General features: G+C 38.5%; 1 pseudogene; it reads right to left on the bottom strand.

The window, feature by feature from the left end:
- Positions 1 to 1,023, bottom strand: part of LOC149127712 (uncharacterized) — a 141,696-nt pseudogene extending 140,673 nt beyond the window's left edge.
- Between the last annotated feature and the right edge of the window lie 14,610 nt (positions 1,024 to 15,633).

Below are 15,633 nucleotides of genomic sequence, written 5' to 3'. Positions count from 1 at the left end.
ACCACTATGCTTCTCCAATCAGTTTGAAGGTCATGTAGTCTATGTAGCATTCCACGTGGTCTTATGGGTCTGGCCCACACCCAGGAGCTGTTTACCTGATTGACAACTACAAGATCCTTCAACAGGAAGTGGGGGGAGTGGGGGAGTGGGATAGGGTGGGGAGATTGGGGGTGGGAGGTAAACGTGCCTGGGACTCCTGCTGCCTGCCAGCAGTCAGGTCATAGGGTCCTTCCTGGGAGGTGTGGTGTTCCATGCCCTTTTAACCTCTAGCCTGGGCTAGGCAGGCAGTCTCCCAGCCAGGCACAGGACCACCCACAGTCAATTATGATTCTTACTATCTTGAATGATAGAATTAAGAATTATTGCTATGAGGAAGGTGAACAGGAAACAAATTTTGAGAGAAAAATATTAACTTTTAGAAAGATACATGAACATTCATGTGAAAAATATCAAATAGAGGTTTGATTTTAATTATTGAATAAGGTACATAGTTCTATGTTACTGACATAAATTTAATAATAAACAGAAACATAACTGGCAAAGAAACTAGGAATGAATGTGAATGTCTAGAGAAAAGAACTGGATGAGAAAGAAGAGAGTGTACTCAATTATAAAGAATTCCAGCATTTAGATGCCAGGTAAGAGGGGTAGCCGGTGAAGATTCGTGCAATGGAGCAGCCATAAATGTCCTAGAAAATCAAATCAAGTGGTGCTTTGCTAAAGAAGAATCAGATGCAAGGGATGACATCTCTAGAATTTTTACATTTGTGAGCCTTGTTAAAAATATCATGAATTGGAGGTAGACAGGGATGGGGGAGGGGAGGCAGGGAAACAGTTTTACTTATATTACATGTTTATATGTGTGGCGAGCGCCTGCTGTCACGCAGCTCAACAGGGCTTAAGGGCGACAAGTCAGAGCACAGGGAAGAAAGGAACATAAGGACACAAGACTGCCTTTACAATGAGAGATTTTATTGCTTACACATCAGGGGTTTTTATCGCACTACTCATCAGCATGCTCATTGAGATCAATACACTTTTTAGTATCAATATACTTATAAATCCTTACTTATCAATATTCAACAGTCCAATCTATAGCTTAACTACTACCTTAGTACAATAACACTTAACTATAAGAATTTCCTTAATGACTAAAAAACTACTGGAATCAATACTATTAATATCAATATCAATAATATTACATGAGCTTATTCATATTAATCCACAGATCACAGTATATAGTGTTAAAGTAACTGAGAGCTATCCAATTATAATAGCATATGTACAGCAAGGTATCTATATTATTTTTAGTCATAGAGTCAAAGCACATTTATATACATTATACATGGCTAATGTCATTGATACAAACTGCGTTTTCAAGGTTCATATCATGGTTAGGAAAAGAGTCAGTGTTTAAGGTCCGGAGCTTGATGTCTCGGCAGAGACGGATCTCGGATCAGTCGCTTACACGCAGGGAGTCGTGGGATGGCTGTCACTCTGGGCAGCGGGCTCGGAGTTCCCAGGGGGACTGCAAGGGGAGGAGTTGGAGAGGTCCCCTGCTGAGAAGCCTGCTCCAGCTCTGCACTCAGGTCTGGCAGCAGGCTGATGAAATGTCCAGGTGAGATGGCGAGGTAGCAGCTCCGCTGGAGTTTGATCCTGTAGTCGCCTTGTGTCGCTTAGCAAGGGGGCTAGTGAGCTGGCTCTTCGGCACTAAGTGCGAGGAGATCCAGAGGTTCACACACACCGGGCCCTTTATCCGTTGTCGGCTTGTGCAGTTACCTGCTCCTCATAGAGTAACGGGCTGCCCCTTCAGCTCCAGATGTGTGGAGATCCAGAGGTTCACACACACCGGGCCATGATCCTTGAGAGGATGGAGAGCAGTGGAAAAGGCTCTCCTTTTGTCCTTGCCACTCTGAAGGGGGCGTCTCCCGTAGGCGTCTGGGTGTCACCAATCAGTTGTGCCCCCTCTCGAGGTTTCCCGGGGTGCCACCAATCCTGTGGCTAGGCCAGGGTGCCTTCCACTCATTCTCTGGTTGCATCCAATCATCGTGCGAGTAGGGAGGTAACTCGAGGTTTTCGGCCGCAGCACACACGTTATCAGACTGCCCAGGGATGTCTGTTCACTCTGATGAGGAGCATCTTTCGGGCAAGCGCTGAGCTTGACGTAAGTGATGTCATCAGCTTCGGGCTTAGCATGAGTGACTCCATGTTTCTTTACTTTCACTTTGTGGATAGTGGTGGTTTTTGACTCTAGGCTTCTCTGTGGAGTTACAGTTCACCTCCTTCTGCTGGTCAGGTAAGCAGTGGTCTGTGACTCTGTTTTTGGAACTCCTGTGAGATTCCCCACAGTATGCTGTGGCTTGGTTAGGAAGTAAGGGAGAAAATGGGAGTGGGGGGCATAAAATTCCCCAAAGATTTTCCTTGTTAAAGCAGCTTTTCTTAAATGCTGTTTCAATTCTAGAAGAATAAGCACATGCCACTATTAGCAACGGGATCATTGGGATAGATAGGTTAGTGTAATATTTGGGACATTATCTAGACCAGTAGTGTAGCTTCAGAGGAAGTAGCTAGAGTTAAGTAGGTTTAAAAAAAAATAACCAGGAAAGTGGGTTCCATCATTTCGAATAGAAAATCCCTCTGATGTCATCTGGGTATCAGTGAATTTTTTTTTTATCTAATTTTAAACTTTTTTTTTTTTTTTTACAGATGTTTCTGTCTGGGTGAACTATAGTATATGCCTCATAATTTATAAGCCACTTTTACTTTCTTTATCTAATTTCATCCTTACACAAATACCCTGAACCAAGCAAATCAAGCATCATTTTTTACCGAAGAAGCAAATGAGATTCAAGAAGCAGGGTTATTTGCTCAAAGTTACTATTGGGGGAAAAAAAAAGAGTAAGCAAGTTAATCTCTGGTGCATAAGGTAAATTTGTGATTTACAGCAATTAGGATTTGTTTAGAGTTCACCATTTTATTTTGAATTTACAGACTAATTTAGGCTTGTGTATATATGTATATACAAATAAAAGACATGGATCAGTTATGAAGAAAAAGTACTTTTATTTGTAAGAGATGAAGCAAATATGAAGTTGGGTTTTGCTGAAGCAAGACTAGATGAAAAGTCAGAGAAAGAAAAGCAAAAAAAAAAAAAAGCCACTGTAATCCAAAAGCTGTATTTTGGAAATTTATATTTATTAAATAGAAGTTAAAAAAATGTTCATTCCAATTAATGAAAATGTGTTCCCTGGAGTGAGAGGATTCAAAACCTATGAAACTATTTTTTTTTATTTCAGCATATAAACATTTTGTCATACTTAGTAATTTCATAGCTTTAAACAAACTTACAGTTTTTGGTAGATTTGCCTGAATGAAAACCTAGGACTTATCTAATAAGCAGACTTTTGATCTTGTGGAATTTTTTTCACCTTATTTTATGAATTAATATTTGAATTGTGTGTTTACTGCTCAGTGTTCGGAGGGATAGGTCTTTGGGCTGTCACAAGAAGATTCAGATTTATTTGCCCTACCATAGAAATAGATACTTCCAGGGAACTTGGAGATGATTTTCCATCTAAAAATTTTAAGTCTTCCACAAATCTCAAAATTTTTGTTGGTTACACAATATTTTATCAAACATTTAAACATTTCTACTATCCACAGTTTTGTTTGAAATCAAATAAAACAGAAATGATAGGAAAATAAACACATATTTATTAAGCAATCAACTTTTGCATAAGGAATTGTGTCTGTTTTCATGCTTAATTTTATTAACAGAAATTGTCAGTATCCATGGTTTGAACATGGACCCTGAATGATACAGCATGTAAATCGTGTGTATGAGATAATTTAGAAGAGTCATTCGTGGAGGTAAAATTTCAGTTTGAATAAATCATCTCATATTTTATAACTCACATGGCACTTTGAAATTTGGTAGTTCCCTTGATTCTGAGAATAATCCCACAACTCAGACAAAGCAAAGATGATTATCTGTCTTACAAATAAAGAGCTAGAGCTTCAGAAACAGAAACTAGTAATCTAGTAAAGCCCTGTTGGTATCCAAGGAAAGCAAACACAGGATTTAACATCTACTGCAGTTCACTCTATGGGACATGACGTGTTCAGTTTGAAACGTCTGCCAACCAAGGCATGATTTTGGATCATCTTTCATTTAAGAAAAATTTATTTTATACTGGTAAAGCCAGACATGGACAAAAGTAAAATATATTTGCATTAGGTGCTATATGGTCCTCAGCACAGCCACACAAGTAATCAAATACATTTTATACTTCCAGGGGAAAAAGATGTGTTGCAAACTTTTGCGTATTATGTCTAAGAATAAATATAGTATTATTTGTGGATACTGTGGTCTAAATGTTTGTGTGTCTTCAGAATTTATATGTTGCAATTCTAACTCTCAAGGCCATGATATTAGGAGGCAGGCGCATTGGAGTCAATTAAATCAGGAGAAAAGATCCCTTATGGATTTGACTAGTGTCCTTATAAATGAATCCCCAGATATCTGCTTTGCCCCTCCCACTATGTGAGTACACAGCAAGAAGGCACCAGCTCTGAGTCAGAAATTAGGCTCTGCCCAGACATAGCATCTATAGATAACTTGGTTTGAATTTCCTAGGCATCAGACTGTGACAAATAAAATTTTGTTGTTTATAAGCTATACAGTTGTTGCTATGTTGTTATTTTAGCCCATATGAACCAACAGAGGCCAACAGGAGTCGTAGTAGAGTTATGGAATAAGGACTGAGGAAGGATAATTAGGAAAAGATGAGTACTTAGGTACTTGTTCATAAAATTCAATATAAAACTTAGTGTGTTCTGCATGTTTTCATTTTTGTTTACTGTTTTTTATATCTGAGAAATATTGCACAAATAGTGAATGTATCATATAGATGAAACTACAGTTATTTAATAGAAAAATTATTCAGTATAGAAAGACACCTAATTTATAATATTCTCATCAAGTTTAATTAGCTCTCCAAGCACTGGCTTTTAAGAGATCTTATGAAATGTCTAGTTTACACAGTTCATTTTATAAATAAAGAAGTATAAGCCCATGGATGTCTATGTTTGAAAAAAAAAAAGGTATGAAATGAATATTAAAGTTCAAGTTCATTGAATTTTGAAATTTTAACTGCATCTTACTCTGGTGGTATTCAGTGGCCTCTCAGTTTTGAAAAAATGTTAAAACACTAATATTGATGCCTTATTGTTTAGAAACATGTTATATTTCTATATTTAATTGTTAAAGTGATAAATCACATAAAATATTCAAAAACCTAAATAATAACAGCAAAATATTGTCCAAGCAATTCCGGTGGCCAAAATTGAAATGAAAGGTAAGAAAATCAATGGTTAAGACGATAACCTTAAGGATATTCTAAAGCTAATGAAATGGAATAGCTTAAATGAGATCTCTTTTCACTTAAGGGTAAACACATATGCATGACATAAAATTTAATTAATGGCTAGTCCTTGACATTTTTCAGTAGAAAAGTAAATGTATTATACATAGTAATTAAATGTGCAGCCCCTGAATGTGCTCACAATGCTTCTAAACTTAAGGGTCAAATAAAATGTTTTCTTCCAGGGAAAGATGCATATAAATTTTAATTTCTGAATAAAATTAGTTAGGATGAGTGTGTTTATATCCAAAATGATTAGTTTCCTATTGGTTATACTATGTGTAGAATGAGAAATACCCATAGAAAAATATTCAGATGAGGAGAAGTCCTTCAATACAAAAAGGTGGGGGGAAGCTAAAGAACTTCTCTGATCTAGAAAAATAAACTTCAAAAGGATAACTCTGAGTCTGTAAAGATAAGAATCACAGTGCTACTTTTCTATACCAGGGGAAATAAATTAAAACAATTTCAGTCCTAGAGATGTTTTTTTTTTTTTTTTTTTGTTAAGAACTTATTTATTTATTTGAGAGGTAGAGATACAGATTGAGAGAGGGAGAGACAGAGAGAAAGCTCTTCCATCTGCAGGTTCACTCCCCAAATGGCTGCAATGGGTGGAGCTGAGCCAATCTGAAGCCAGGAGTCAGGAGTTTCTTCAGGTCTCCCACATGAGTGCAGGGGCCCAAGCACTTGGACCATGTTTCACTGCTTTCCTAGGCCATAGCAGAGAGCTAGATAAGAAGAGGAGCAGCCAGGACGTGAAATAGCGCCCTTATGGGATGCCGGCGCTGCAGGTGCAGGGTTAGCCTACTCCACCACAGCGCCAGCCTGAGATTGGTAAATTTTAAAAATACTTTTGTATGGTGAGATCAATTCTATATTTTGCTAAGCTTCAAGAGAAGACACTCCAGTTTCAGGTTCAGTTTTTAACAAGTTTCTTAATTTAGAAACTTTTCTTAAATTGCTTATTTTTAAAATAATGCCATGCAATGTTAATAATCATATAGAATATCATGTTTTAAGTTTTTTCTATTTAATCCTTGAAATATTTTATTTTCATTATACAGTGTTCTAGTCTATTGCTGATTGTCCTTTTAAAAACTCTTCCTGTGTTGCTCAACAGTCTATCAAGAAAACAGTTATGATCAAGTTAAAAATGAACAATGTTGTGTGGAGTTACTTCTGGCTAAATTTTGTTTTTATTTATTAATCTTGTGTTCTTTCCTGCAGATTTGGTTACAACTTATAATTTTACGAATATATTAAAACACCCTCATAGACAAGAATTGTTTCAAGAGACCAGTAGCTAGTGGAGGAGAACCGTTTATAGGAAATAAATGCAACAGGCAGGTACCTTGGAAATTGCTAATCTCTCTCACATGTAGTAGTACTCATTCCACCCTTACAACATCCCTGGAGGTAGGCATTGTAATTCCTGCTACATCAGAGAAGAAATCCAAGTCTCACGAATTTTAAGATTTGTCCAATGTCATATCAACTGTGAAAAGGCAGAGCTGGGAAACAAATCCAGGTTTCAGTGAGAAAAGCAATCATGAAAACTTACCTTAATATGATCATGATTGATTTGTTTCCCCAGGTGGCTTCTCTCTTTTAGACTTCACTTTTCCTTTGTCAAATGAAAACAATTCTGAATGTTGATAAGGGAGGAATTAATGTAAGAGAGATGGAAAGGACAACTTCTAGCTTCTGTAGAGCTTCCTATTCACAAAGTGGCGTATCCTGTCAGAAATTCTTTTAAGGCATATCAAGGTAGGTTAGCATTTATTTATTCTTGTGTGTGTGCGTGTGTGTGTGTGTGTGTGTGTAGCACAAAACTGGGGCTGCCGCTATGGTGTGGTAGGCTAAGCCTCAGCCTTCAGCATCGGCATCCCATATGGGTGCCAGTTCCTGGCCCTGTTTCTCCTCTTCCGGTCCAGCTCTCTGCCAAAAGCCCAGGAAAGCAGTAGAGGATGACCCAAGTGCCTGGGTCCCTGCACCCACATGGGAGACCTGAAATAATCTTCTGACCTGTGACTTCGGATTGGCCCAGCTCTGGCCATTGAGACCATTTGTGGAGTGAACCAGCAGATGGAAGACCTTTCTCTCTGTGTCTCTTTCTGTCTGTAACTCTGCCTCTCAAATAAATAAAAATAAAATCTTTGGAAAAAAAAGTAAAAACACAAAAACAGGACAAAGCAAGATGGCTGCTAAGTAAGCATTCTCATGATCCTTTCCTGAAAGATGGACCAGGTCACCATCACAAGAGCCGAGGAAATCACTGAGACCACGCAGTGCCTGGTGTAATATAACAACAAGAAAAGATACATTGACAAAGGCTCCCTGCTATGGCCCGGGGGTGCAGTAGAGGATGGCCCAAGTGCTTGAGAGCCTGCACCCGCATGGGAGACCAGGAGAAGCATCTGGATCCTGGCTTCGGATGGGCGCAGTGCGCCGGCCGTGGCAGCCATTAAGGGGGTTAACAAATGGAAAAAGGAAGACCTTTCTCTCTGTCTTTCTCTCTCTAACTCTGCCTGACAAAAAAAAAAAAAAAAAAAAAAGGCCAGAGGGGAAGAGATTCCACATGAGCTCTTCCCCAACTCCAGGTATCACAGCTTGGAAATATCTTTCATTTAAGAGAGTTAAAGTGAATTAAGTCCAGACCTGTACTAGAAATCTAGTAGTAGGCTTAGGTTAGAGTTGGACAGGGTACCACGGCTGTGCCGCTATACCAGTATCTGCACACTGAGCCTTTGGACTCTCTTAGTGGGGTAGCCAGTGGGCCACATGCACCATCCTTCCTCCAACCTCTGGAGACAGCAGAACAAGTAGAGTGTAAAAGAGAACTTTGTACATTACCTTGAACCTCAGACTGACCTGCCCCAGTAAAAACCAGCATCATTCAGAAACAAAAGGTCTCTAATCCCCAGGCCAAATTTTCAGAGTTGCAGCCTGTAGATATTTCCCAGTTTCAATCAGAAACCTTCACCCTTGTGGGATGGACTTGTTTCAGCCTGTATCACAATCAGTATGACATAGGGTTGTTCTACATCCTAAGATTGTGCAAGACACGGTGGCTGCTAGACTCAGGTGTAACCCAGTTTAGAATAACCCTGGACAGTCTAAGGACAATTTTGACTACTTCACCCATAATCTCATCCAGACAGCATGAAATAATACTTCAATCACTGGACAGCAGTGCAGGAAAGTAAGCACTTGAAGTTCAGTGCCATTGCACTGAGATCAAGTGCTGGATAGAACAGACAGCCCAATCCTCAGGCTAGTGCTCAAACATGGATTCCATAGACATACTCTTGCATAAGCAGGAGACCTTGGTAATATTTACAAATGTTTAACACTGTTTTACCCTCAGTCTCTTGTAGGCTTGGCATTCATCTGCATGACAGTACAGCACTATGTATCTGTGAGACTCAGCTGCAAATCTAGCTAGTGTCAGCCTATATAGCCAAGGGAATGCCTTCACCACTATTTCCCCAACTGTGGGCAGGAAACAGAGAACAAGATTCCAGCCATATGAGAAAATTATTGCTGGCTAGATAGTAATGGTTTCTGTACCTATGTTAGTGCCTGTGTATGGAGGCCCTGGTCCTGCCCTTGTTTGTAACCCAATAGCTGGCAGCTTATGGCAAAGTAGGTATTGACCCCTACTTCTTCTGTGCTGGTTTTGGTGAGTTGTAGGAATTGAATGTTATCTAGTATTGCAGCATAAGTAGTCACTGAATTAGCATAACATTGAGAGACTAATTGTCTTATTTGGGAAACAAAAGGAAGGTGAGTGCCAACACATTACAAAGAAAACTGAGACTTACACCAAGGGGAATCAAGTGCCCTGGTGGACTTATTGCAACCCTGACCAAGACTGACAACAAATCAGGAAAATAATACATAATATGAATGAAAAATTCTGCAAAGACATAGAAATTTTGAAAAAGAATCAAACAGAAATCTAACCCTGGAAATGAAAGCCTCTGTAAGTCAAAGAACAATATTTGGAAGTCTGAATGATAGAGCAAATCAAGCTGAAGAAAGAATCTGAAAGTGAAGACAGGTTTTCAAGAATATTAATATCAGGAACAAGCATTATGGTCCAATGAGTTAAGCCATGACCTGCAATTCTGGTCTCCAGTATGAGTGAAAGTTTGATACTGCTTCTAATCCAGCTCCCAGCTAATGCAAAAGAAAAAGCAGCCAAATTAATTGAAGTGTTTGGTCCCTCCTCCTAATGTGGGGGACTCATATGGAGCTCCTGACTCCTGGATTTGAACTAGTCAAGTCCCTCTTTTGGGGATTGAACCAACTGATGGAAAATTCATCTCTCCCTATCTCTTTCTGTCTCTCTCTCTTTTATTCTCCCCCTTCTCCCAGTACAAGAGAGGAACTGATAGACTTCAAACACAAAGAAAACAGAAAGATCTGGTTTGATTAATTTATGATCTAGGTGCTGAACTATTGCATTGTGTCTCATAAAAACATAACACATTATTCACAAAACCTTATAAAGAAAAATATCTTAAGAAAATAATTTTACAATAATTGAGGGAAAGAAATTTGAACAACAAAAGTGAAATTACTAAATCAAACAAATTTAAAGTTTATTTCAATTTCTATTCAAATGTCTTACCATAAGAATTAGCTTGCTTCTACAATTTGTATTTTCTTTGGGTAAAAAAGTTATTTCCCTACAGATATTTAATATATATAATATGCTTGTTAAACTACTTAAATCATAAAATATTATGCAAATATAAAACATCTTTAATAGTTATTTTAATAAAATTGACTAAGAGATATTAACTTGAGGTGACCCATGAGACCAAATGCTTTGTCAGTCTATAATATTTTTTTTTATTTATTTTTGACAGGCAGAGTGGACTGTGAGAGAGAGAGACAGAGGGAAAGGTCTTCCTTTGCCGTTGGTTCACCCTCCAATGGCCGCCATGGCCGGCGTGCTGCGGCCGGCGCACCGCGCTGATCCGATGGCAGGAGCCAGGTACTTATCCTGGTCTCCCATGGGGTGTAGGACCCAAGCACTTGGGCCATCCTCCACTGCACTCCCTGGCCACAGCAGAGAGCTGGCCTGGAAGAGGGGCAACCAGGACAGAATCCGGCGCCCCGACCGGGACTAGAACCCGGTGTGCCAGCGCCACAAGGCGGAGGATTAGCCTAGTGAGCCACGGCGCCGGCCAGTCTATAATATTTTTTAAAGGTTTATTCATTTTATGTGAATGTCACAGTTACACAGAGAGAAGAGAGGCAGAGAGAGAGAGACAGAGAGAGAGAGGTCTTCCATCAGCTGGTTCACTCCCCAGATGGCCACAATGGCTAGAGCTGCGACCATCCAAAGACAGGAGCTAGGAGCTTCTTCTGGGTCTCCCACTTGGGTGCAGGGGCCCAAGGACTTTGGCCATCTTCTCCTGCTTTCCCAGGGCACAGCAGAGAGCTGGATCGGAAGTGGAGCAGCCAGGTCTCGAACCGGCGCCCATATGGGATGCTGGCACCGCAGGCGGCGGCTTTACCCGCTATGCCACAGCGCTGGCTCCAGTCTATAATATTTTAAACTATGTTCACAACTGAAGTCATGTGTTAGTAGAGCTGCTACATGTTATTTTTGGGATAAAGTTGATTCTCCTAAATTTAACTTGTTCTTCACTACGTTCCAAAATCAAAGTATTTCTTCTTGTGGTGAAGTAGGTTAATCCTCTGTCTGTGGTCCTGGTATCCCATATGGGTGCCAGTTCTAGTCCTGGCTGCTCCACTTCTGATCCAGCTCTCTGCTATGGCCTGGGAAAGCAATGGAAGGTGGTACAAGTGCTTGGGCCCCTGCAACTGTGTGGGAAACTGAAGAAGCTCCTGGCTCTTGGCTTCAGATCAGTGCAGCTCCAGATGTTGCAGCCATCTGGGGAGTGAACCAGCAGATGGAAGATCTCACTTTCTGTCTCTCCTTCTCACTGTCTGTAACTCTGTCAAATAAATCAATAAATTTTTTAAAAAGAAAAAGAAAATAATACTTTGCATACAGAGTTTATAAGGCACATAAAATTAACACTTAGGCAGCAATTCCTGTGTATCATATGCCAGGGGTGGGATTGCCCAGCCCACAGACCACACAAAGCTTGCAAAATCATTTTGTCTGGCCCTGCCAAGACAACCACAGGGGGTACTTAAAATTAAAAAAATCCATGACAGCCTAATTTTTAAGTTGATAATTTTGTATGGCTCATGAATGTTGTTATAAATATCCAAAGTGGCCCTTGGCAGAGAAAAGATTCTGCATCCCAAAGCACTTTACATATATTACTTCAAATGTCTTTCAACTCATCTGGTTCCTAGTTCATGCTCTTAAACTTGACATTATATTCCCTCTCTCAATAATTACCATGCAACTTTTTAAAATAAAGGAATGTAGGTAAAATCACTATAAAAGTACATGCTAACCATTATTTATCTGTAGTTACAGAGGTCAGTAGGAATATGGAAAAATGTGAGCACTAACAAGTCCTACAATTTTAATACTGCATCGCCCAGAAACTCACATGAGCCCCAGTAGGAAATAAACATGCTTCTTATTTTATTCAGCAACTTTTTATTAAATAACCTCTAGTCAGGCACTGCCCTAGTTACTATGGATACAAAATAAGCATGGTAAATATGGTTGATGTCTTTTAAGTGGGGACAGTTACCACGAAATTAAATAAATCTATACTTCCAGCTTCTGATTCTTTAGAATAACATAATTAGCCCTGATTGACAAATTTCAGTCTAATGAATAGTATTTTGTAGCTTATATGATTTTATTATACTTCATGGGACATTTTCAGCAAGGATCAATTTGACTGGCAGTCATAGAGATCTGGGAAATAATCCTGGGTTAAATGTTCAACTTTCACAAAGCATAGTGTGATTGTTGGAAAAACAAAAACAATAGTTCTTTCTTTTACAGATTTCAGAGATAGAATATGAATGGTATTAAGAACTGTTAAACATTCAAAGTTTAAGAATAAGATATTTCAAATAATTGGCAAAATGCTAAAGATAAGGTAAAAAATTCAGAATGTGGAAAACTATTATAAAAACCCTTTTCTTGGGCCTGGCACTGTGGCGTAGTCGGCAAAGCCACCATCTGCTGTGCCAGCATCCCATATGGTCGCATGTTCAAGTCCCGGCTGCTTTACTTCCTATCCAGCTCTCTTGTAAGGCCTGGGAAATCAGTAAAAGATGGCCGAAGTCCTTGGGCCCCTGCACCCGTGTGGGAGACCCGAAAGAAGATCCTGGCTCCTGGCTTCGGATTGGTACAGCTCCAGCCGTTGTGGCCATCTGGGGAGTGAACCAGCAGAAAGACAACCTCTCTCTCTCTCTGCCTCTCTTTCTCTCTCTGTGTAACTCTGCCTTCCACATAAATAAATAAATCTTTAAAAAAAAATCCTTTTCTTGAATGTGGGCATTTATGTAAATAGTAGTCTTACTTTGAATTATAAAGTAACATTATTTTAATTATAAAGTAAAATCTTTATATACATATATATATTTATATATAATTCCATAATCTGGTGATTTTTAGTGACTTTAATATGAAGTTAAGGAAAGTCTTAAAATCAGAGCTTTCAAACAATGAATGGGTTCTGTTGCAATATCATCTACTTATTCCTCCTACACAAAAGTGCTATCACCTTACTTTAATTTTTAAGGGAATGTGTTCATTTCTAGCTCTTGTTTTCTGATTTTATTTCAGCAAATGTTGACAGTAGCAACTAGGTTGCTATATTCTATTTTTCCTTCCTTGTCATCTTTTTTGTTTTGTTTTATTTTCGCTAATGGGAAACAGTAAACTGAGGAAACCAATTTTACATTTTGTAAGATTCTTTGATTGTAAGCAATAGATTAGAACCCTGTAGCTATTTGAACTCTATTTAAACCAGTAAGGAAATGGGCTCAACACTGTAATTGTAACTCATGTGACTGACCGAAGATTTACTATCAACCCCGAAAAAGATGAGCTGGGTGGCTAAATACCATAATTAATGTTTATTTTCTGTCTTCTAAACTAAAAGTTTAATTAGCCTCTGCCCTTTCTGTTTGCTAATGAATGCATTGCCTACCCTGAAAAGCTAGTATCTTTGCTAAGAGCTATTGCCATTATTTATTCAAAATTCACTGTCCTCTGCTAGAGTTTGTGGTTGAGTTATTCATTGAAATGCACTTTCGAGCTATCATCTCACTGGAATAAACAAAGATTTGCTATATTACTTAAAGAATTGTTTTCAATATTATTTTATTTTAGTTTACAATCTGATTTGGTACACAGAAAGCTGTATTTGTTTTATTTTTTATTTTTTATTTAGTAAATATAAATTTTCAAATTACAGTTAATGGATTACAATGGCTCCCCCCCATAATTTCCCTACCACTGACACCCCTCCCATCTCCCGCTCCCTCTCCCATTCCATTCACATCAAGATTCATTTTCAATTATCTTTATATACAGAAGATCAATTCAGTATGTATTAAGTAAAGATTTCATCAGTTTGCACCCACACAGAAACACAAAGTGTAAAATACTGTTTCAGTACTAGTTATAGCATTACTTCACATTGGACAACACACTAAGGACAGAGATCCCACATGAGAAGTAAGTACACAGTGACTCCTATTGTTGACTTAACAATTTGACACTCTTGTTTATGGCGTCAGTAATCTCCCTAGGCTCTAGTCATGAGTTGCCAAGGCTATGGAAGCCTTTTGAGTTCATTCTATAAGTCATACTTATGGGTACTCTGTTGAATAGATAGGACAATGTGAGTGCAACCTATGGTATACATAGTTTATTTTGCCTAAAAGTCCAATAAAAGGCATTTTATTTTCTTCCTATTTTCCTGTTTCATTCCAGGAATAAGATTAATGTAGGGTCATGTCTCTTTCATTTTCCTATATCAAAGTAGAAGTTCTATTTTTTGAGGTTTCCAAGAAAATCAGGTTCGTACCAAATTGTTTAGCATTCTAGTCCACACCATATTCTCCTTGGTGACTCATAAAAGTTATTTTTTTTCTTGTTTATTTGTCTTAATGTGTTTATTATGTTTGAACAGATAAAGTATGGGCAGGATAATGTGCAAGCTGTGTATATTTGTGATCATATAGTTCAAAAACAAAATATATGATCTTTGCCTTGGCTCATTCCTTATACACAGCTCCATATTTTCCATGAAAATCATACTGGAATGTGAGGGGAAGAGACTTCAATCATGGAGATGAAATTTGTGGTGTGCTCCCAGCTGAATTCAAATGGCAGAATCAAGATGGCCAAGGTACAAGGACCTTGGACTCTGATACACTGTATAAGGGGGGATTCCCAGTCTTCATGGTCCTGTGACCTTCACCAGCAACAGAATTCTAACGAGGCAAATATTTTTGTTTCTTCATATGTCACACAGAATTTATCCAAGAAGCCAGAAACTGCATGTTAGACCACATCAAAACATAACAAACCAATTAAATTAGAGACTCCAAAACATTACGTAGCTACCAGAGTCCTTGACCTGAAAGGCATTTACGTACTATAGGAATCTGAGATACATACTTTGTAGTCTTCTATTATGTTGTTCAAAGTTTCTGGTGATTGTCATATACCATGGATAAGTGGTTAGAGAAATGTATTTAAAACTTTACCTTGACTCATTCCAGCAACCATTCACAGTGAAATATGAAATGTGCTCCTTAGAGTTTCGACCACAGAGAACATTTTCTACCTTTATGAGCAATTTTGATTGCACAATAATACAGAGACAACATGCCTATGGCCTCTGGCAGCACATCATGCAGAATCACCTGTGATAACGATAATTTTTCTATCCTTGGATTTAGAAACAAGATTCTCTTGAATTCCTAAGTACGGGTTCAGAGTTGAATAACAAAATAGAATCAGTTTGTCTTGAATGGAAGCCACCTTCTCATGAAAAAACTTGGATTTTTGAAACACACTCAAGACTTACGTCAATATGGAACTTCCTCTTAACAATGAAGTACTACTTTTTATCTTCTATTTTATGTTTTGCAAAATAGATAATACTCAGTTCAAATCTCATGGTCATTTAGTCTCCCATGAGTGGGGATTTAATTTCTATTAGCTCCTAGTGTTAAGAAGTATTTTTTGTTTGTTTTTTAGTGTGTGCTAGTTTTTACTATAGTGATAGCAAATTCC

This window comes from Oryctolagus cuniculus, chromosome 2, assembly GCF_051225735.1.
Source record: "Oryctolagus cuniculus isolate XC-2025 breed Fujian yellow rabbit chromosome 2, ASM5122573v1, whole genome shotgun sequence".
NCBI lineage: Eukaryota > Metazoa > Chordata > Mammalia > Lagomorpha > Leporidae > Oryctolagus > Oryctolagus cuniculus.
The sequence above is the reverse complement of the archived record's forward strand: the minus strand, read 5'-3'. Positions and strand labels throughout refer to the sequence as shown.